The sequence below is a fragment of the Corapipo altera genome, unplaced genomic scaffold, assembly GCF_003945725.1.
Source record: "Corapipo altera isolate COAL_440 unplaced genomic scaffold, ASM394572v1 55, whole genome shotgun sequence".
Classification (NCBI taxonomy): Eukaryota; Metazoa; Chordata; class Aves; order Passeriformes; family Pipridae; genus Corapipo; species Corapipo altera.
The window spans coordinates 4,537,463-4,560,793 of record NW_020884882.1 but is presented as its reverse complement, the minus strand read 5'-3'; the positions used below and the strand labels follow the sequence as shown (position 1 = coordinate 4,560,793).

Sequence of the window (23,331 nt, the reverse complement as noted above, 5' to 3'; positions counted from 1 at the left end):
CAAGGTATTACTGGTATGATCAGGTATTTCCTATATGCAGAGTAGGAAATACTGCTAATACAGTTAATAATCCAGCTAACAGAAGAAAAAAAAATGAAAAGGAAATGTTTTAAGGGCCCTCATGGCACACTGTAGTATTAAACACGTGGCAGCCCATGGCCTCAAAATAAAATCTTACAATTTGAGTGTGATGTCACTGGTCAATTATTTGACTGTGGTAGCACTACTGATAGTGATATCACACCTATGAAAACTGGAACTCCTCCAGCTGGGTTTGAAGGTGTGATCTACAATCCATCAATGTCGACTAAAAGTCAACCATTACCTTTTACATCAAACCATAAAAGTCAGTTTTACCTTCTCTGCCCAAGCATAAGGGTGTTGTTCAAGCAGCCTATTCTTTTTAGGTTTTATGTCTATAGTTTATGCATTATGTTCCTCTGAGAGGCCTTTGATTGTATCTTTAATCATAATATCTGGTGTTAATTGCTGCTGCTAATGTGTTTTCTTTTTAATAAATTTAAACTTCCCAAAGTAACTTGCAAGGAGAAGCAATTATATTTTATTTTGAGAAACTGAATTATGAAGACCTGTACATAAGTTATTTGGTATTTATCTATTAGTATTGACCTGGTTTATGACTAATTATGTCCCTAATTTCATTGTGAATACTAATATTTTACAAAATTTTAAAAGAAAAAAAAAGAAAAATTATTATGATAGATTTAAATATATTTAATCAGCTGTCAATGCGGTGGCTTGAAAGTGTTATATATCCTTTTTTCTTCTATTGAATGTATGCATACAGTATTTTTTTATTCCTATTATTCTTAATAAGGACATCAAAATTATATAAATATATGAAAATGTATATCAATGTGTGAAAATTAAAAATTAACATAAAGTTATATTAATTCAATTTTTATTAAGAACTTTTACAATATTTATGAAGTTGTTCTGCTGAGGTTTTAATAGAGTTTTACAGCTACTTTAGCATAATTATCAACCAAGATTTTCCACATCTTTTTATTTTATAATTGCAAATAGCAGCACTTCAGAATTTCCCTTCTGACAGCAAAAAAGGAAAGAAATTAAATAAGTCATTACAATAAAGCAGTAGTATGGAGTTTATTTATCTGCATTATATATTCCCAGTTTACAGACCTGCTTATAGAGGTTTTCTGACTTTTCTCATAAAGAAATCTTTTCTTTTAGCTGATAATTTTATAAAATTACTTGGGACACTTGCCAAGTGAGTATCTGTCTGAAGAGTTTATACTCTGCACAAATGGTTCCAGGTGTTTCGCTGAAAAGTCTCAGCTATTTCCAACACAGAGAATATAGGAAAAAAAAAATCCCAACAAGGTAGTAAACAATACGAGTGACAACTTGTTTGAAAAGATTTACTGATCCATTTTCTGAGTTTTAGCAGTTGAATAGTATTCATTTAATGGAGGTACTTTTCGTTTTCCAAGAAAATGTTAAATTTGGTTACATTAGAAGATGTAACCATGAGAATCCGTGAGATTCTTAGGCAATGTACCTCAAAAGAAAAGAAAGGGCAACTCAGGTGTGGGGTAGGGTAGAGCTGAGGTGCCTGTGCACACAGGTGGGAATGGTTTGTGGCTCAGGAGACAAGGATAGGAATGGGAACTGCTAAACTCTGCAGAAGGAGGTTGTGAGATGGGGACTGGAGGGCAGGGTGGAGGGTGGAGTACACAGAGAAGAATGAATGGAAGATGGAGGGAATATTAGAACTGGCTGAGCAAAATCCCTGATGGTAGGGGGAGAGAGTCCAGAGGGATGAGGATAACTGCAAGTCGACCAAGTAGTGGGTGCTGATAGGTAAAGGCAGTAATGTCATAATAAAGGATGCCCTAGAAAAGCCTGAATGAAGGAATTGTTTTGTTTTGACATCAGTTTTTGAGCAGCATTCAGTCAAGCAGCTTGAAGATCAGATGTATCCAACATCCTGGCCAGCTGGTCGTGGGTGAGGGCCTGGCATTCACTCTGTGTACTGACTGGGGCAGGAGTCCTGGGGAGAAACAAAATATGCAGCGTTAAGGACTGTGCCATAACTAATACCTAATAAGGTGCAAAATTCCAGCTGAACAGATAACCTCAATCCTGCAACTTTGTACGCTTTGCTTGTTTCAACTTGTAAGCTGATAATGTTGTTATACCCAAGCAGTTTTTTCTGTGTGCAGAATACACATAAAGTAGATTTTATGCAAGATAAAAAAATGTGATGGGTGTCTAGGCTTTAATCATGTTATGTGGTTTAACATTAAGGTGGGTGACAGAAAGATCAACTTCTCAATATCTTTTCAATCAATAAAATATTTGCTTTTTCATCCCTGCAAGAGGTTGAATATGCAGCAAGAGATTTGCTAAGTAACAAAAACTGTAATATGAATTTCAGTGTTTGATTCTCAATGGGTATACCTGTACCAGTCAGCTTGTAATATTTTTAATGATTATTTTGTAATCAATTGCATTATTCTGCTATGACACCTTACTTGAGTGAGCTACAGAGCCTGAAAACTTTTACTACAATGCCTAAGTGTCTCAACGTTGATAAGTAGTTCTGTCACTTTTTTTTCATCTACAAGATAAAATCTTGAACTCAAAAAAGCAAAGTAAATAAAATAAATAGGGTAAATGAGACAGCTGTGTTCTTTTGTGAAGAGAAACAGTAACAAAGGATAAATCAGAAAGCTGAGGATGATGTGTTGCAATTGAACCTTGGTACATATGACAGTTCTCTGTTTAGGATTTTCTCATAAAGATTCAAGGTAGAAAAACTTAAAGATGGAATAGAGTACTACCAGAATATTTGACTTGTCCTGTAGGGAGTTTTTTGAGGCAATGGAAGTATTTGGTTTATCTAAATATGTAGAATTTATTGTCCAAGGAGACAAGGTCCATGCGTCAGCAGTGTTTACAAAATAATAGTTGTCAGACTCCATGATGGGTTTTTTATTTGACAGGATCTGGTCAGTAAGTTAGTATTTAGAGTAAACATGAAATGGAATGAAATTCAAGAAAACTGTTTTGTGAGTCTGGTGCAGAAGTCTGAAGTCTGTGGTAACCAGGAACCACAGCTTGTCTTGCTAGAAAGTTAGAGAGTACCTGGTTATTCAGAAAACTGATGCTGGTATACTTGCCCTTGATTTGGGAAATTATCTGTGTGTTAGTTATTTTCATGTCATCCGTGCAGAATTATGTACTAAAAGAGGTATATAATTGTAATGCATTGCAAACTATTTCATAACAAGTCTTGAAAGTATGTTTGTAGTATTCTTTTTTTCTGAATAAGGAGATAAGCACTTATCCTAGTGTAGGAAACCAAATGTTTATCTTAACAACCGAGTATAACTCTGGAGTTATAATCAGCAGATATGTCTCTCTGGATTTCAACAGAGGTTGAGGAAATCTTAAGCGATGTGTTCTTCTTTCCAGACTCTGGAGCACCTGTTATTAAGACAAAGGCTATGTAAATCTGTTTAAATCTTATATTGTTAAATCCTGCAGTTGTTTGTGCCACTAGAATTCTTTTCAAAGCTCTGTGCACAGATTAGATGCTGCATAAGCAGCAATACCACCTGGAAATACTGTTAAGGACGGTCACTGAGGGGCAGAAAAATCAGTGATGGTGAGTTTGGATTCTATAGAAAGAATTAAGTCGTGATTTTTTTTTTTACTGGATTTTTAAAAATCTGTGTTTCCAAGGGGAGTTTTCATTTAATTTTTAAAGTATTCTTAAGGATTTAAAAGTGAAGATCTGTTTAAATAAAGAAGGCTTTTAGTGGAAGAATAAAAAAAATAATCTAATACCACCTAAAAAAGGCTTCAAAGTCAGTCTGTCATGTTCTTTCTGGCAATGAAGCTCTCACATTATCTTTTTAATGTTGAAATCAGTTCAAGTCAGTGAAATTTCTTTAATGAACTTTAGGGCACATCTTCAAAGGAACCTGCAATTGAACCTGTGGAAAGGCCAATGCCTTTGAACTGTGGAAAAGAAGTTTATCCTAGATTAGCTTGATCTTTTAGTTTACTCTGCCTTCTAATCTAGTAAGAAAGATCTAAGCTTTAAGAATGCCCCTGAACTGCAGTGACAACCTAAAAGTAGTGTATTGTTAGCGATAAATTCATTGCTTCCCTTAAGTATTGGCATTTTAAATTTGGAAGGATAGCTAAGTTGTTTATTTTGTACTGTGAACATGACCATTCTGTGTCTCCCTGAGCGCACTATATTTTCTTTAGTTTTGTTACTACCTTATAAATTGAAAATTTAACTTCGTTTTTGTTTTCATTCTCCCTCTAACATTTCACTGTACTTCCATCCGGTTCAGTCTTTCATCACTCAAACTTGGAACAATGTACCTTCAAATGTGAAAGAAATAACAAAATCTGGAACAAATTACCAAGTGATGGAGAAGGGAAATGCAAAGCTGTATGGAAATAAGTACATTAATGCATAGGCTCTGATGCACATGAGTCTGTTTTGAAGGACACTTCATTTTTAGTTTGAACTTCTGCTTTTAAATTTTGCTGTAATATGATATAACATTTGCTTGGGCGAGTACTTAAGGAACTTTCAGTGTTAACAGTATTCTTTTCTATAGAAATTCCATTGGATTTCGGATTTTGTACTCTTTCCAGGTTACAATAAGAAAAACATGGAAGAGATTTTTAATAGAAAAACAACACTCAGTGGTTTGCAGCTGGCAATCACAATACCTCTACTGCTGCTTTTATTTTATTAAGTGGAACAGGTCAATTCAGTATCAGAGCTCATTGTGTTCCTTCTCTGGTCGAAGTGAAAATTCATGTTTAGCAAAAAAATTAAATGACCACTAGTTTCTTCCTTTCATAAGGAATAAGCCCTCTTATTTTGTGGAATCAAGTATGACAAGAAGGGTTTTCACTCAGCTGGCAATGGAAAATAAACCATTTGTCTGTAGTACTGACTTCCCCAGTGACATTATTGGATGCCTACTTTTAATTATGGATTAAGAAGAATTAGCAGTATGCAAAAAGTGCAGAAAGGCAGAGTTAGGTAGAAAAATCTCGTTCAGGTGAAATAAATTGTATTTATAAAACTGGATTTTTGAAAGGGGAAGTATTGAAGAGAATAATAAAACATAATTGAAGGAACAGAGAATAAGTGAAAATTATATGTTTATCCAGCATTAAAGATATATAGCATTATGCTATATTTTCCTCTATTGTGTTTTATTTTGAGTTTAAATCCTTGACCTTTTAAGGTCAATGGGAATTCAGCACTGACTTGATTGGCACTATTTCACCCTTCATCTCTGAGAAGCAGTTTCTGCTTTTTATTATTATTTCAAAATGGCATCCTTCCTTTTCTTCTCTCACTCCAGTTTCCTAAGGATTTATAATCTTTTGCATCAAAAGGAAATTTTTCCTTGATACATACTGTATAGTTGAAATCAAGTACCAGGCAACAAGCTTGCTGTCCTAATGGGCTGATTCCAGCAGAGCAGACGTTTTGAATCTGGACTTTCTTAGTTATTGAGGCTACAGGATTTTGACTGCTTTTATCCTTTTATTGGTGAATGCACTAAAGTGCATGCAGACAGAGAATGTTAAAGTGGCAGTCAGATAAACTTGTTAAAGCAGTGGGAGTTTTTCCTTTCTTTCTACGTGACTTTATCATCACAGTGGAGTTAAAAGGCAATTAGCCCTTCAGCTCTTTTCTGGCCAGTTTATTGGCATTTTACACACAACTGTTGAATAGACAGTGCCGTATTAAAAATTCCAATGAAGCTGGCCTGGGGATAACAGACTCTAAATTTCTGGTTAATGTAGGTTTCCTTGAGAGGGACTTTTGCCAAAAAGCTCAAGTGAAATTATCTAAAAACAGTACCTACGCTGCATGCACTCATAGTTGATGGAAAATTGTAGTAGTCTTGCTACATGCTGTGTTACATTTCCAGGGAAATATTTTTATAAAGAGTGTTTGATGAAAAAGTTTATTCCTTTAGTAATAACAGGCTACCCACTGTGTTACTTAAGGCAATGAACATAGTGAGTAGAATGAGACATTTTCATCATCATAACAACAATCATACCTGCTTTGCATTTCTGTAATTTTCATCTGAGGTCATTAAAACGCTTTACAAACATGGATTACTTATTTCTTTCAATATAGGACAAGAAGAGGGGGACAGATTGTTATGACAAAGTTTTGACCAAATTTAGTCCAAATGTATTTTGGTTTTAATTTGTTTTTTTCATGGCTTTTTTGTTTATTTGCTTAGAATTTTAAAGAAAATATCATGGGAGTTTCTTCTCATTTCAGTGTCAATAGAAAAGGAAAGTTTTTGATTGACCTGAGACTATTATTGTCTCTTAACGATTCATTCATTGCTTCTATGAAAAAATTTATTTACTTAAAATTTGTAGCTGATTTTAATTGACTGATGTTAGAATGAGAAACCCGTTGAGGTCTATGTGTGGGATGGAGAACCAGATGGTGAAAACAAAGAGTAGATCTGACATTTTTGACCTGACCATATGCAGTACTCAAACCTTTCCAAGTCACCTGACTGTGACATCAACAAAAAGGCTCCTTGGAAGTCCATTTGACTTTTTGATCAGATCCATTTCAAAGTAGGGAAGGAAAGCTGGCACGTTTAAAGAATCGAAGCCCTGTTTTATTTTGCATGGCAGCTCCAGAGGGCACTCAGATTTTGTTCAGAGACTAAGTGATGGGTTTATGCTCCAGTGTGCCTTAACAATAAACAAAGCAAACCAAAATGCCTTCATTTGCTCAGGTGTATGTTAGCAGCATTTCTTTCCATGCACATTAGAAGTTGAAGTGATCCCCAATAAAACCAGGTGTATTTTAAGTGGTGTATACCTGTATTTTAACCGTCTCTCTTAGCAGCTCAAACTTTGCTTCTGCTACTCACAAACCATCATTAAAGTTGTCTGTAACTTTTGTCTTTTAATACAGCAAATAGATATTGCAAGTCAACAAAATGGCTTCATTAAATGGGTACTGAAGTGTAAATTGAAAGTTTGGAAGTTAGAAAGTGCCAGATTCAAAGTAGCTTATATAGTTTTTATTTTGGTGCCCTTTTGGGTAAATGTTACAGCGCTTTTCAGTTATACAGCCATTTACTGCCTTTTCTGTAGCACCTCACTGCTATTCCATGCTTGCTTCCTATTATACTAAATTTATTCTTGAGTTGCATATTAAATGGAACAGTGACTGGGGGAGAGACAAGCAGTTCTGTTATTGGTTAACTTAGCTCTATCCATTCTCTTGGTTCAGATTTCTTACATGCTAAAAAATTGTGTAGACCAAAATATAGTGATTGTGTGAACTTCTGTTAGTTCAGTCCTGATCTGTCTGAGATGTAGAGAGCGCTCTCAGCAACTTCAGAGCAGTGAAAACTCTGCCACCGTGGTAGTTGAAGTATCTGGTCCTCAGGAGCAAAACCAGTGGTGAAGCACCAGGTTCTGGTGCTTCAGTGGTGAACCAGAAGTGGTTCTGAGTTTTAGGGCAGCTCTAACAGTTTTTTGTGCTGCCAGGAAAAAAGTAATTTTTTCACATCTACAAAGTGAGCAAAATAAAATGTACAATATTACTTTTTAGAGATGTGTCAAATGTAACATATTGAAGTCTATACAAGTGTTTAAAAATTGAACAGGACTATAAAATCCAAAGAACTTTACACAAGTGAGCCTAATGCATTAGAGCAAATGACCAAGACATCTGCAACAAAGACTTTTGAAACTGTGCCCAGTATATCTGTGCACCATCTTTTCTCACACAGATAATAATGCTCTTCTCAAATCACAAAGAAAATGCTGAAAGCAGTTTGTTAATGTTCTAGAGAAATCTGTATATGGTGATGAGCAGCACAGAGAAGCCTGGGCAAATTTCAGGGAGATGCTTAGCAAAAGCAGCATTTTAAAACTTTGGTAGTATTGAAAGCAACTGCACTCTGCAAGGAACATTTATCCTGTGAACAGAGTGACACAGACCCTGGAGTGAAAAATGTGTGATCATTAGTTAGAAATGGCCATAATTTATAGACAGCAGGGGGCAGAATTAAGGTTGCAAGGACAGCTATAAACCTGGCATTTCTAAGCATCTGAAGGGCTATTTATGTTCAAACTCAAACACACATTTAAATTTCAATATTTTAATGGTATAGAATTTGTTGCAAAATATTTTATTTGTGGAAAAAATACATTTCAGTGCACTTGGAAGATAAGTGTGATTGCTCATTTATTACAAAAGTGAATTTATCTAAAAGGTAATTTTAATTAGTTTCAGCTAATGTTCAACAATTATTGTTTATGCATAAATTGGTCCAGCTTTCTAAAGGGAAAACATCAAACAAATCCTTCCTTGAAAGTTAGACCTCTTTTTCTTGCTTTCTGAACTGCAGAAAATACTGCAGATAACTACAGCTTTTTATTTCCGACCTGACCTTCCACGTTCTGAAACTAATTTGCCATACTGCTTCTCAAAGTCTGCTCAAGGACTTCCTTTAGCAGAGTAATGTGGTTCTTATTAAGTACATCCTATAAGACCCAGGAGGATTGCATGCAAAGAAAATAAGACGGAAACACAAATGAATTTCCATCCTCCAGTCAGATATATGATATTGATGACCAGGATGGATATGAAAGATACTGTAAAGAAGACAAAGGAAAAGAATTAAAGCAAATGTCTGACAAATTGGCTGTCTTCATATGCAAGGATGACAAGTGGTCTGTACAGCTGAGTAGAAGGCGTGTAGGCATCAAGCCAAATCGTTATATAGTCAACAAGTCTCTTTGAATCACATGGTTCTATGTAACCCCTATTTTAAATAAGGCCTCACTTTAAATTACATCATCATGAACGACTTAAAAGCCATGAAGTTTTATGTGAAAACTGATAGTTTCTCTTAACTCCAAATGTTGTTTTTCACTGGTGGGATTTTTATATTTTTCCAAGAATAATGAGATGTTCTGTTAAAGTGAAACTTCTTTAGGAGATAATTTCCCTTATTTTTTAATTAGATGCACCAAATATAAATAACTGTGAAAATAGCAGCTTTAATTTCAAAGCAGTTTCTTCCTTTAGTTAATTGTTTTTCTGTAATGTGACAATGTCACACTAGCATAATTTGATGGAATAATACATTGAAATAGCTTCAATATACTGTGATCTCTGCAACTTGTGATGTTCTCATTCTACTGTAGATAAATATAGATTTCAGAGGTTCACCAGGCGCTTGGTTGATGAGGAATAGTTACCCTCTGTATGCAACTCAGTGTAAGTGTAATTAAGTGAATGGACTCTGGAATTATCAGTATTTTTAATTTCATTCTTCAGCAAGGTGCAGAATTTAGGTAATCAGGATTCTAATATGATTTTCCTATTAATCTGTTTTAAACCATGAAATCTGATATTTTCACCATGACTAATCCATGAAATTTGTCAACTTTGTCTGTGATTTACACAAGCTCTATTTATAAAGAGAACTTGTTTGAGTCCTAAGGCATGGAATATTATTTCCCAGCATGCTTTTAGTGTCTTTTTACTAACAAGTATAAACAAAATGTGCTCATTGACTATATTATTATTACAAGATCAGGAGGTAAAACATGAGGAATGTTGAAGAGTATATTCCCCATAGCAATGTATATTAGTCTTAAGCCATTGAGAAGAAAATAGTCTATCATATCAGAGTTGGTAAGAATGGTTGTGATCATAAAGTTTACCTAAAATAATTGGATAACTTGCTTGTAGATTAAAAACATATGTGATTCTTGTATGTCTTTATGCTGAGACTTTAGAATTAATTGCTGTCAGCATAAACCAGGCCAAACAAAAATAGATTTGCATCAATTCTTTGTAATAGGAGGGGGAAAAAAGCTTGAATGACAGTGAGGATAACTCTGGTTTGTATTTGGGGGGAAATGGCTGTACAACGTTCACATGCGGGAGTGCAATTTACTATATATGGGAAAGAATAAAGATCCTTTATGTAAATGTAATAACAGGCAAGTAATACCTTCAAAAGGAAAGAAAAAAAGGCTCTTGTGTACAGAAACTTCGTCTACTCCAGCTGTCCTCTCTCGCTTGTGGGGGGGAGACGTTTGGGGAAAGGCCAAAACACAGATATTCACAAAGCATCCAATTTTTAGTTCAGCACAATGTCTTAATCAGCTTTTACAGAGCTGCTCTGCTCTGTACCAAACAAGCTATAAATGTGCAGCACATCCGTACATGTAAATAAGTCACACTCCCTGTGGTGATGAGAACAAGATGACTGCAGATTTCAATAACAGCACAACGCTGCAGGTAATAGAAAAGCAGCATTGCCTCGTTGTTTTTCAGCTGAGCAGGGGGCTAGAGCAGGAGCTGCTGAATGCCATGGCTGTCTATCCATCATTCCAATTTCTGATCGTACCTTTTTTATGAAAGATCTCCAGAAATCATAAAAGTTAAGATCACAGATGGGCAACTTGTTGCAAGATCTGTAGACTGGAGCTAGAGAGCAAAAACTTGATCTGCTCTGTAATGTGGTCTTTCTCCAGCAGAAATGACCCTATTTACATGTCCACCAAAATCTATTTACATGTCCACCAAATTGTCAAAATACAGACATCATCTGGCATAGTCCCTCACACAGTCGTGTGATGTGAAATGTCCACTTTGTGGTCAGATTAAAGGTGAGCTTCTGGTCATGCCTGGAGAAAGGCCAGGGAATACTGTGCCCTCAGGTGTCTGCTGCAAATGTTCTTATGTGGTTGCCCAAGCCATGGCAGGGGAACTCTGTGCCTTTGGGCTTCTGGTTGGTCTTTTCTCTGTCCTGCTTCCTTAATCTCTGTACCTCATGTTTGTGAAGGCACAACTGCCTTTTAAACTGATTTCTGAATGAAAACAGGCAGCTGGATGGTTGATATCTGGAGAAGTGATGAAGTATAAACAAATGCCTGTGAGGTTCCAGAAAGTATAAAGCCATCCCTGATGACAAAGTGAATTCCAAACAGCTACTCACTATTCTTCATGTTGTGATTAGTCTGAGTATCAAATAAAATTAGCCATCGGGGAGTATAAAAAACCCACCATGGAGGGGTGGAAGGAGGATGGGCTATTTCTTCCTGCAAACTGCAATTCTCCTATGGAGCTTCTTGCTGCATGATGCTGTGAGTGCCAAAGTTTTTACTGGTTTAAAAAAAGATTTAATGGATTCATGGGGGAGAGAAGGGGTTGGGAAATCCGTCAGGGGCAATATTAAATGCTGAGGTGCTATTTGCAATGTATAAAATCTGTGCTGTGGAGGTTGCTTAAGCTGGGAGACTGCCCCACCACAGGAGAAGGGGTACTGTGTGAAGGGACCTGAGGTGTGCTCCAGTGTTCTCTAACTCCCTGCCAGGCCTCCAGCAGTCACTGCACCACTCAGCAATTCTTGTTTCACAATGTCCTGAGAGTCTAGGGGAACTGTGACCTCTACTCCAGGCTGAAATCTGACCTCAGAATTATAATTTATTTCAAACTTACTGAAGTATTTAGTCTGAAAGGATATTTTATGGAGGACAGAGAAGAATATGGGGAAGACATGAATGTTTTACACACAGTGTTTTTTTGCACTTCCCCAGCTAAAAAGCAATTAAATAAATTTTCTTCTAATTGCTCATAACATAAGATGGAAAATAAGTGGAATCTCAGCCTTTTAACAGATATTTTGAAAATAGTATGAGTGAAAAATATATGGTCAGAATTAAAGTCTGATTTAATAAAATCCCATCGAATTTAGAAATCGAAAGCATATATTGATCATCTTTAATATCTCAATATGTCTCTACAAATGCAACTGTTTACAACCTTGAAATTTGTCTAATGCTGCTGCTATATGGAATTTATGAATAACTAATGGGGTTACATGGATTCTGTTACTCATTCTGGGTATCCTGGATATATATTTGGAGCTAATATTTTTATGTGTATTTAACGTAATATACATAGCATTGCTCAGGGCAGAATTGAAGCTGTGTCCAACTATGAAAGCTCTTTGCTTTATCTGTTTACTGAATCATTAAGCAAATACTACCATGTTTCCTGCATTTAGGCTCTTAAAATTATTGTCTCTATGTTAGAAATAATTCTGTTCTACACGATTAACATGACGTGTTCATATAAGACAAAATGGTCTTCAGTGTAAATTAGGCCTACAGAATTTACCTCAATGTGTGTTGCTTATGAGATTTCTCCAGCAAGGCCTTTTCCTAAGGCATACATTTATCAGCTGAAATCTTGATTGTTTTGCCTGTATTATGTCACTCATGTCTGGCAAGAACAGCATCCTGCTGTTTGTGAAGCTGACCTCCTGCTGCTATTTAGCCACTTGTAGGATTCTATCCCAATTCCTCTAATCCACTCCATTTCAATAGCACCATATTTGGGCTCCTTCACAGATTCTTTTGCTGCTCTGTTTGGGATGCTCTATGAGCTGAATTAGAATTTTAATGTTCCGTTCAAAACAGAAGGAACCTTTTTGTTAAATGAGAACATAAGGAATAATCTCCTCTGCTCCCTTGGACAGAATTTCTACACATGCACTAAATTATTTTCCTTCAAACTTTTGTCCAGAAGTTTGGGGCACTATTTCAATATATTGGCTTACTTTGTATAAATCAGATCCAATTTGAGGTTTAATGTTGCAATAAGGCCTGCTACCACCTTAAGTTGTTTCTTTCCTGTTGTAACTCCTTATTCAGAGTTCAGTGCTCCTTGTTTCCATTATGTCAAGGGTTTACTGAAATCTTTTCAAGCTCCTTGTGCAAGTCAGGCCTAATTAAAGCAGAGAACTGAAAGGACTCCAAAAATGGTGTTAGAAATGACACCAAAGCACAAAGTGCACTGTAGGTATTTTTACCATACTTTCAAGAAGTCAGCAAAGATTTGCATTTGTATTTTTCCAGCAGCTATTTTCTGATCCCCACATAAAAAAAGGTTTAGGGAAAACAACTTAAAGCTTGATTGGTGTGTATATATATATATATATATATATTCACATCTGTCTATATATCTGTATCTATATCTATATGTGTTGTCTGTCCCTTTACTTCACAGCTAAGCCTTTTTTGCTAAGATAACAATTGGAAAAAAATGGGATAGCAAAACATGATCCTTTTTAACACAGAGCTTCTAGGCTTACACTTGCCTTAAGAATTGTTCTTTAGAGAATGAGATTTAGTTTACTGAAAATAAAATATGTGGTTAAATTATAATTTTAATTTTATTCTATAAAAAGGAAAAAGTTCCTTGGACACACTCTAATACTGCTTGAATCTTTGTTGTACAGTTTAAAAAAAATCTTCAGTGCAGTATATATAACCCTAAGTGTATAAAGAGAAAAGAAGACATCATGAAGGTGAAACATATTTCAACAACTTCACAAAATGTCTCTCACTTGTACCAAACTTCCCATACTGGAAAATTCAGAATGTTTTTTAGAGTTCTGTCATCTAAAGTTCCCTCAAGGTGCTGGATCATCATCGGCAGGAGCCACTCTGCCAAGACCTGATGAGAAACACCATCCCATGGATAGGGTTAGGGATGGAAGAGGAAGCTGGAAAAGACAACAGCTACACCAGGGGAAGGAAAAAGGCTTCAGAAAGTGAAGGTGAAACAGGGAGAGAGGTAGTAAGGTATGGGAAGAGGCAGAGGAAACCATACTGAAGAAAAAAACGGGACAAAGAAAATGTATTATATTACCTCCTTTCTTGCATTTAGCAAGGAATATATATATATGATTTGTTCACAAATGTGTTAACATTTTTAATGATGGCAGCATATAAGACGCTTAAAAACTTTTATCAAGGGATTTATTCTAATACGAAATGAAGAGGTTTGTAAGTGATCCATCTATGCAGTATCAGTGTGAAGACTTGTGGTTCTGCTGCTCCTTCTCTGTTTGTACTTTAAAATTAATTGAAAGCCTCATTGTTTTGTTTAAACTGTGAAAGCTTCCAAGGTCAATGAGTGAGGTAATTGACCTGCCTGTTGTAGGACAAAAATATGTATGTTAAATTGCATAATTAGTTTTAATTACATAATTATGGTGTTTAATGTGGGGGGGTCAAAGGTTACTATTACATTTAGAAGTCATGGCAAGAAACACAAAAATAAGCAACATAGTTTAATTCTGTGTTTCTTTGCGTTTTAAAAAAAGAGTCCACTGTGATCTATCCTTGACCTTGGATATTTGATGATTATAACAAATAATATATTGCTGTTACACTTTTTGGAATCATAGAGACACCTTTGTAAATGACTAAGTGACTTTACCAAAGACTTCATTTAGGTTTAGAGTACACAAAAGTTAATCAACAGTGGGAACTCAACTGACAGCAATTTAATCTGATTGGGTAAGGTAATTACATGATTACCAAGAGTGTTTATATATGGAGAAGGATATTTTTATTGGAAAAAACCCTAATTGCTTTCTTACCGAGAAGAGAAAAAAACAAACAAATTTGTTGTAGCAGGTTAAGAGGACATCCTTCATTCCTTGAAACAGCTTCTTTTCATATTTTGGTGACAAAATGAGCTCATAATTCTTTGAAAATTTGTACCAGGATTATGTTATGAGTTCCTCTGTTTCTGAATGCCATCAATATCTTGTTTTGTTTAAGCAGCTCATTGATTATATATCTATTGTGTGATAGCCTGAAGATGTCACAATGCTTGTAATTCATTATCTCTTTTACTGTGTGTAAACACTGTTGCTTAAATACAGGTTGATTTCACCAAACTGAAACCTAAAGGTCCATTATACTAATGGATATTTCCGTGAAGGAGGGCAGTATTTGTTTTTCCATGATGGTAAAAAAAAAAAAAAAAAAAAAAGGACACAATGTAAAAGATAGGTAGATAAAAGACGGTGTTCCTACATGTTAGAAGAAAAAGTATCACTTTAGGTTCTCTGAATGATCCTTCAGAAAATGCTCTTTCATTCTGTTGACAATGAACGGAGTGCTGGGAGATGTATCTTCATTAACAAACATTAACCTCTGTGCTTACCTCCCTGAAGAGCACTACAGAGTAGAATCCCATTTGGCTAATAAATACTGACTTGCTCCAAAGGCTGTTTAAGTTATGGACCAGGCCTGGCCTTGGCACTTCGTAGACTGGTCTTAGATGCCAAAAAAAAGAAATTGAAACTTATAACTTCATATCTCATCAGTAACTATTGGAGACATTCTGCCAATGGAAATGGGGTAAAATCCTCCAAAGTCTGACTTCTAAGGAATTGAAAGTTAATGAACTAGATATTAAATAAGAAATTAATGATTTTTTGAAATTAAATATAACTTTATGGGAAGAAGTTCTCTGACGTATTCCATGTTATAAAAATAACTTGTTCTTCCTTGTGCTAGTTTTTACCTAATAAGTGCTTTAGAAAATATTACAATTTTGAATTGTTTTTCTAAACCAGATGATCCAGTCACTGTTGGAGGCACATAGCCACGGCAAAATCTCATGCTGTACATTGATCACCTGTCCAACCTTTGCCTAGAGTGTGATCCCCAGTTCCTTCAAGAGATCCATCTTTACCTGTCTATAAAGAAGAAGAGGAGGAGGGAGACATCTGGGATATTCAAGTATCAAAGTTTAACACCAGAGCAGGTTGAATCTCCATTTATATTATTCTCTATGTATGTTGCTAGTATTGACTTGGATATTTGGCTGAAGATTTTTTTTCCAGTAATTATATAGTATGCTCTAAAGTTTTACCGGTGTTAAAGCATTTTTGTTTAAACTGCGCGAGCATTTGTCACAGTTCCGTGGTGTGAATCCAAAGTCGCTCTGCTGTTAAGGAAAGTAGCTAATACTGAACATGCCTGGCAGTCTGTACCTCTGTCTTGAACATATGCTGGCCACAGAGACTAAAATGGCTTGTTTCAAACTGTTCAGTGTACTGGAGTTGTAGCATTCCGTGTTTAGCACACAACTAAATCCAGGCCCCCAGCAGATGCACTCAGTTTCATTCACTGGTTAAACTCACTTTTTACTCTTCCTCTTCCATTTCCAAGAGGACTTTGATATCCCCAAAAAGCCAAGGTTTTGCTTACTGTCCTAAGGACTGCCCCTTTAGGAGTCTAGCACAGCCCACACACAAACCTGGAATATGTCCAACTTGTTCTTTGAGCAGAATGTGAACCTCTGACCTCCTGGGCCTCCGGCAAGAGTGCTGCCTACTGAGCCACCAATACCCAGGCCATCAATAAGTTTTAAATGCCAGTTGCAGACTTCACAGAGATAATGACTTCAGTGTGTAAAGGTTTTGTTGTGGAGGCTGCAGTCTCACATATGGCGTGACAGAGTAAATATGCTAAAACCATGGAGAGCTGTTGCATAACTTGCCTTGATATAACAGTTTTTGTAATATTTTTCAAGGCATGGAATATTATTTAAAGGGACCCTGTTATGTAGGCTTAGGCCCAAAATGAAGCTATTATGAAAAGAATGTTTAGCAAAACCAGAAATATGTCCATGAAATTGTTGGAGTGGGAATTTCAGGGTAACCCTGCTTGGATTTAAAGTCGCCTGCATGACATTGCACTGTTGTGCTAGGGAATGAGAACCAGCAAATGAAAATACCATTAAGTGAGAATCAGAAACTGAGAAGAATAAAGGTGTTAGAAGGCTATTACTATTATTGCAACTTTTTGAAGATCTTACCGCATCCTGAAAAAGATGAGGTGAAAAAGCTAATTCCAATGCAGTGACTCAAAGCACCATTATTGACACAGGTAAAAACATGTATTTGCATTTTGATAGTATTTTTAACCTGATCACAAGTAAGTTCTTGTATTCTATGTACTTATAAAGGAAAATGAATATGAAATAAGCTTTCAGGTTTTTGGCCAATTTCAGTTTTAATGATGTTCTCTATTTAAAATTTAGCATTAAAAGCATGCAATAGATATGTTGATGTTTGCAATATTCAGATTGATAAATGTGATTATACAAAAGGTTATTTATAGACTTGAATCAGGAAGGAAAACATGGCCACATTCAAGCTAAGACTTACATTATGGAAAGGCTGTTAGATAAATTGTGTGAATCTTCTATGGAGCAAAGGCCAGAACCCAGAACTCCTTTTCCCAGCTGAGTCCCCAGATCACTAGGCTACAGACTCTTGCTCCCTCTTGTGTTCTTTCTCTGGCCCACTGAATCTTGAATTATTTTCTGTACAATGACAGAGCTTTAACAGGAGAACATTGATATATCCCTACCTTTGTCCCAGCATTTACCACAGCCTGCATCTGACTGACTGGAACATTCCACTAAAAGACACTGCTCTGAGTCCTAGACCAAAGAAGGAAAGGGACCTGGGGATTTGGGTCCTGGGATGGGTAGTGCTGCTGCTAGACTGTGAATGACTGTTCATGTACCATTTTAGAAAGAAATAGCATTCTGTAGGATTCTGAAGAATTCTGTAGGAAAGCCACCTGGTTGGTGTTTATTAGGCTGGCTTAGGCTGGCTTTGAGAGCACCTGGTGGACCAAACTCCTCAGATCATCTGTGCAGGGGTGGGTTTCATTCCTAGCTCCCTGTCAGGCTTAAACATAAGCTGAGCAGTGAGATGCTCTGCCCTGGCCAGGCCAGTAAACTCTGGCCATCACAGAGATGCAGCTGCTGGGTCTGGCCCATCTTGCCATCAAAAATTGTATTGTCTTTAGAGAATAGACATCTCCAAGATGAGGGAAGGGCCTTCACCATTTTGGCTAGACATGCCTAAATTCTCCTCATGACCTATTTTGAATTCTCATATTTTTAGACTTGTAATTAGTTTATTTTAATTTAACAGCTCCTTTGAATGTAGAACTGAGAGATTTTTATGAATCTGTTTTTCAAATGTAAGTTAAGTTTTAAAGAATGTGTTGTAATTAAACAAGATGACAGCAAGAATTTGTGGTTCAAAAGTGCATTGACAGTTATGAACCATAGACAAACACAATGTGTTTTGAAACTTTAAAAAGTGAAATTGCTTTAAATGTTTTAATGCTGTTCAGGCAATTCTGCAGAGTGGTGTCTGTTAGATCTGATCTCAGGAATAGTTAACTAAATTAACTGCATTGCAGTTATAACACAAATATTTGTCAAAATTGCTGACTTAATTCCTGGACTCTTTTTTTTTTTTTTTTTTTGCCACATGTGTGTTTTTTATGAAGTCCTGCAGTGCAGGTCCTTATTCATGCAAATGCATTTATCTGCCTCAGTGGAATATTCTGGTGAGTAAGCCAATGTCTGAGATCAACTAGGATGAGTCTGGTTTTCTTTTTAATAGAAATGCTAATTTTCAAAATGACATCTGTGAATTATTTTTAGTCTGAAGAGCTACAGACAGCATAAAAATAGAACAGTGGATTTCCTTGGCAATTCTTTTATTATTGTTTCTACCTGTTTAAAACACTGGAGGAATAATGTGCTTCATTACACGTTGCTTTTCTGGCAGTAGATGTATCACCTATTTCGGTATCCAAATGTCAACTATTGCTGCTTTGTAATATGGTGAATTGGAGTGATGGAGGTGGGAATAGAAACTTAGATTTGTGACAGGCTGCTGGTTTTTAAAGACAAGTCTTTTTCTACCTCTTTAGTGTCATTGCAATGTAAGTTTATATATAGTAGGATAGCACTCAGAAGTAGAAGGATGCAATCTGTGTCTTAGTTGTTCATTGAGTAGGTTGAGGTGCAGTTCCTTTGGCAGCATTCGTGTTTCTGTGCACATTCCCTGTCTCATAATCTGGCTTTAGAAGGGCTACCATTTGCACAATTTAACATTATCTCTCCTTCCACAGTGAACAGAAGTTAAGTTGATAAAGATTTTAAATCAACGTCATCTTAATGATTTTGTGTGCATGGGCACCTGCTCGTGTAGGGAACTTCTTAGCACTGTGGTGAATTAATTGCTTTAAAGTGTTTGTTAATATGTTAAAGCAGGTCCTTAGATACCAGTGTGATGAATTTGGGCTAAATAACTAAAAAACCACTGTAATAAGCCATGTAATGGCAGAGAAGGATGGAGAATACTGAATGAAAACCAGAATGGAAAGATTGAGTAGGACAGTGGAGAAAAACATTTCTACAGAAAACTATGAGTTGATAGAGTGGTAAACTCGGGAGGTGAGTAAAGGTCTCCAAAAATGAATAAATTTTGTAAAATTATGGATAAACCATATTACATGATTCTAGCAGATTTGAATCAGTGTAATTTGGGAAGACCTGCATCAGGTAGTTACAGTAATCAAAAGTTGTGATCAATAGGAATCTTGATGGAGTCAGATAATAGTCAAATATGAGCCCAACTATACCAGACTTGTAGTTCAAATCACATGAAAATTGCTATTTCATTTGATAACAGCATATTTTCAAGATTACAGATTGGAAGGGTAAAAGTAAATCACAGTAAATATCACTCGTATGTTAGTTAAAGTCCTTATCCTCCCAGCTATAAAAATTGTCAACTTCATTGTCAGTTAGGGAAAAAAAAAGTATGAATGCTGTTGTGTTTTCCCTCAATCAATTTTAAATGAAAACAGTTTCAATTTTATTATATATTTTGTTATTTTTTTTATAGAAGAGGTTCATTGATGGATGATTAGTAGCAATGATTCCCCAGCCTCAAATCATTTCGTATCTTGAACAGGAAAAGATTGCATGACATAGTCTTGCTGTCTCCTCTTTAGTGTTGCTGGAAAGAAAAAAACTTGTTTACAAGTGTCTGAATTTTTTTATATTTGCTCTTGGAAATACTGAAGCTAATAGAGAAATTTTCAAGTTGGCAGTGTTTTTGATAGAAACGGTTCCTTTATCAAACCTCTCTCATGTCAAGGGTAGTTTAGAGAAATTTCCTTTAGAAAACTTTAATTTCAAATAGCAAATAACTAATTTATTGGAAATGGAACTGCTCAACAAGAAACCTTGAGAGAAATCTGCATTACAATACCCAGAACCTAATAGTTAGGGCATTATCCTTTAAGACATGCGACTTTGGTTCAATTTCCTTTTCTGAATCCAGCTGAATAGAGACTTAAATCCAGCTGAATATCTAATGCATCCAAGGCAACTGTCTTTACCACTGGACTATTGTCTGTAATGGGTTGGGTATCTCTGCTTTTGTGAAAATTGTGAAAGGATTTGTCCTAATACTAACAAGACCTTTCTGAAATCTTCAGAATTCTTATAGGCTAGGAAAGAACCTTTGTGCTTAGCTTTATTTGTAACCCCCAGGCTCTGAAGAAATGCCTGTAATAATCATTATTTTATATATTCATACCAGGCAACATTTGTTAATCTGGACTCTAAACCAAATCTCAATCTCAGACTCCATATAGAACTGTCTTTCCATGCCTCTGGTTATTCCTGTCAGCTATCTCAGGTTTTTCTGTTTTTCCTATATCCATACTTTTAACAGTTCAACCAAACCTGCCCAGAAGTAGTACTGGGGATATAACAGCAATGAATGTAATGGCATTTTTCAATATCTTTTCTCTATGTTTTTGCACACTACCCTTTATTATGACAAGCTGAAGTCAGTGGTGATCACTGTGGAAGATGCTTCTAGTTGAAATGTCCACTTACTGAAAAAAAATATTCCAAAACCTGTGGAAAGTAATTTGACAGTGGTTGAGGCATTGTTTTGTAGTATGCAGTCAGTGATGGATTCCATGAAACTAGAGGAATCAGGATTGTTTTGTGGCCTGTCAGAGTGTAGGTATTCTTCTGGGATTACCAAGAGGGATCAGTTACCTTGGTAATGTGTCCACCAATATTTATTGTGTCTATTCCTTTACACAGGCTAACAAACATTCATCACGTGGGAATGTTGGTCGTGATCAACTTGAGCTGAATTTAAATTGATGTCCTAAAGGTTAAAGTCTCTGTATCCCATTACCTCTCCCTTGGGCTGTCCAATCTCCCTGCAACTGGGTTAAACACCATTTTTAGTATATCAGTGTCTTTGGATGAAGAGCAATCTTTAGGAGTGCTGATCTTTAATACCATTGATGACCTGTTTTTAAAAAAAAAGACAAAAAAACCAACAAAACCCCTCAAACAAACAAAAAAACACCAACTAAATTCAATATGACTTTTGCAGCTTGTCAATACTTGCTGAAGAAGGATCTGAACAAGTATTCAGTTGCTGGATTAATAACTTCACCAGCCTGTTAGATAGCTTTAATCCAGTCATATGGGAACATAATGCAGTGTAGCAGCCCAGTGAAACATGAAACTATGAGAACAGCTGAATAAATTTAAACACATTTTTGAACATTCTAACCTTTGTCATAAAAATCTGATAATGTAGAAGAAAAACTAATAACACTTCCTTTTGGTTTTGTTATTCTGTACAGTAGTTGAGAAGACAACATTTCTTGTGGCTGCTGACTTGAAAGAAGTAGTGACAATTTCTAACATTACTTTTTGCCCCTTATGAAGTCTAGTCTTTCCCACTCATTAAGGAATGAATCTGGTTTCTGTTTTATTCAATACTGTATATACATCTCAACCATAAATATTTAAACTAAGTAAATATAGAATCTTAAACATGGAATATACTTTCATTCTAGACTGGTGGCTGTGGGGGAAGGTAAAAATATTTTATTCAAAGATCAGTGGTCCCTTTGGAAGAGAGAAAAAAAAAGTGTTTGGTGCTTGCTGTAGGGCAGCAAACTTTTTACCAGATTATACCTATATTGTTATAAAGTTCAGACTATAAAGGATCTATAGGAAAGGGTTTGCAAATACTCACTTCAAAAACACATGGCTAGTATTCAGCCCCTATATCTGGGGCTAATTTAATTCTTCTTCTCCATTCAAAGTGCCTCACTCCTGCCTACAAATGCAGAACAGATTCCCTGGTAATTTTCTTTCTTGGAAGTACCGTCATTTTATTCCTAACAGGGAATAGCATGAAATGGAAATACATTTATGACTCTACTTAAAAACAAACACCAAACAAAATAAAAGCAGGGATAATATGAAAGATAGTTCCATAACAAATTGATGCAGAAAAATGCAGAAATTTGAAGCATATTGAAAAGTACACAACTGATATTTTCACCGGGAAGATTTCCTTCAGCAAACTGATTTTTGGAAACTGTGTAATGTGGCATACCTAGAGTACTTAATTAATTTTGGCCAAACTGGTAATGCAAATTCATGGTTTTAATTTGATCCATGCGAGCAAAGTTCAGTCCACGTCTAGGTATGCAGCAGGCCTAGATCCTGCTCTTAAGGGGGTTGTAAAAATAAAGTTTTATTAAACTGAATACAATGGATAGTGGACATTTGTGCTTTATAATGTTATGACTGTGTGACTCCTTTGTGTATCCCTCACTCTTCGTTCATATATATTGTACACTTTAAAATGCTGAGGGATACTGAAGGTTGCATCCTAAGGCACAGTCCTGCTTAGGCTTTCTTGAGGAAAGAGAAGCTCTTGGTTATGTTTTGGAGTCTGTGGTTCAAGCTGTACCTTGTGTAGGTAGCTGAGGGGTTGGAACAGCCTCTTCGGTAAAGTCTGAAACCTTTTTTGGGTAATACCTTGTTAAAGTGTAAAATAAGCTTTGATTATAAAACGTGTCTTCTATGAACAAAGAAAGTTATAAATATAACACTTTGCATTTACAAGGCAAAATCAGATCAAACCTCGAAACAGAAATGGAAAGTAGATAATATTTTATTATGCATTATAGATACATTTAATTCACTGATCAAAATGAATCTCCTTTGTTGATTTTGATGAGGTCACAGAACTGATTTAAAGAAAAAAATGCTCCCTTTATTTTAATTTATTTTTAGGTGTAGACCAAGTACCTGAACTGGACCAGTGGTACAGACTAAATGTAGCTCAATTTAGTATTGCTTCTCTTTTTTTAGGTGACAGAAACAGGAGAGTAGAACAGTATTTTTCACAAGATTCAGTGGCTGTTGTTGACCTTTTTATGTTAAACCTATGCTCATGGAAATCAATGGCAAAAGCTTTATTGATTTCTAAAAGAAAGATTTGGGATATGTTAGTTTTACCTTCTGTAATTAGCATAATAAAGACTTTTTTTGGTGTAGAGTTTTTTAAAAAGCTTGGTTTGGAGCTACCCTTTCAAGCTCTGGTGGTTGAAGTGTTATAGTAATGAATCCTCAATTCAAAGATGATTTCTTAGGAGTGTGGCTTTGTTCTACTGTGCAGACTGATGGATACAGGGAGGACAAAACCTTTTTTTGGTCTTAGATCAATACTGTCATGAGCATGCAAATACTTGTGTATGTTG

General features: G+C 35.8%; 1 protein-coding gene across 9 annotated transcripts in view; it reads left to right on the top strand.

The window, feature by feature from the left end:
* ERC2 (ELKS/RAB6-interacting/CAST family member 2) overlaps positions 1 to 23,331 on the top strand; it is a 433,721-nt gene that overhangs the window by 359,130 nt on the left and 51,260 nt on the right. For 8 of the 9 annotated variants that reach the window (XR_003527258.1, XR_003527257.1, XR_003527256.1 and 5 more), the window contains one exon: positions 15,486 to 15,676. The exons of the other annotated variant lie outside the window; for it this stretch is intronic. The gene's annotated coding sequence lies outside the window, so the exon portion shown is untranslated. The remainder of the gene's footprint in view (positions 1 to 15,485; positions 15,677 to 23,331) is intronic. 9 annotated transcript variants of the gene reach the window in all.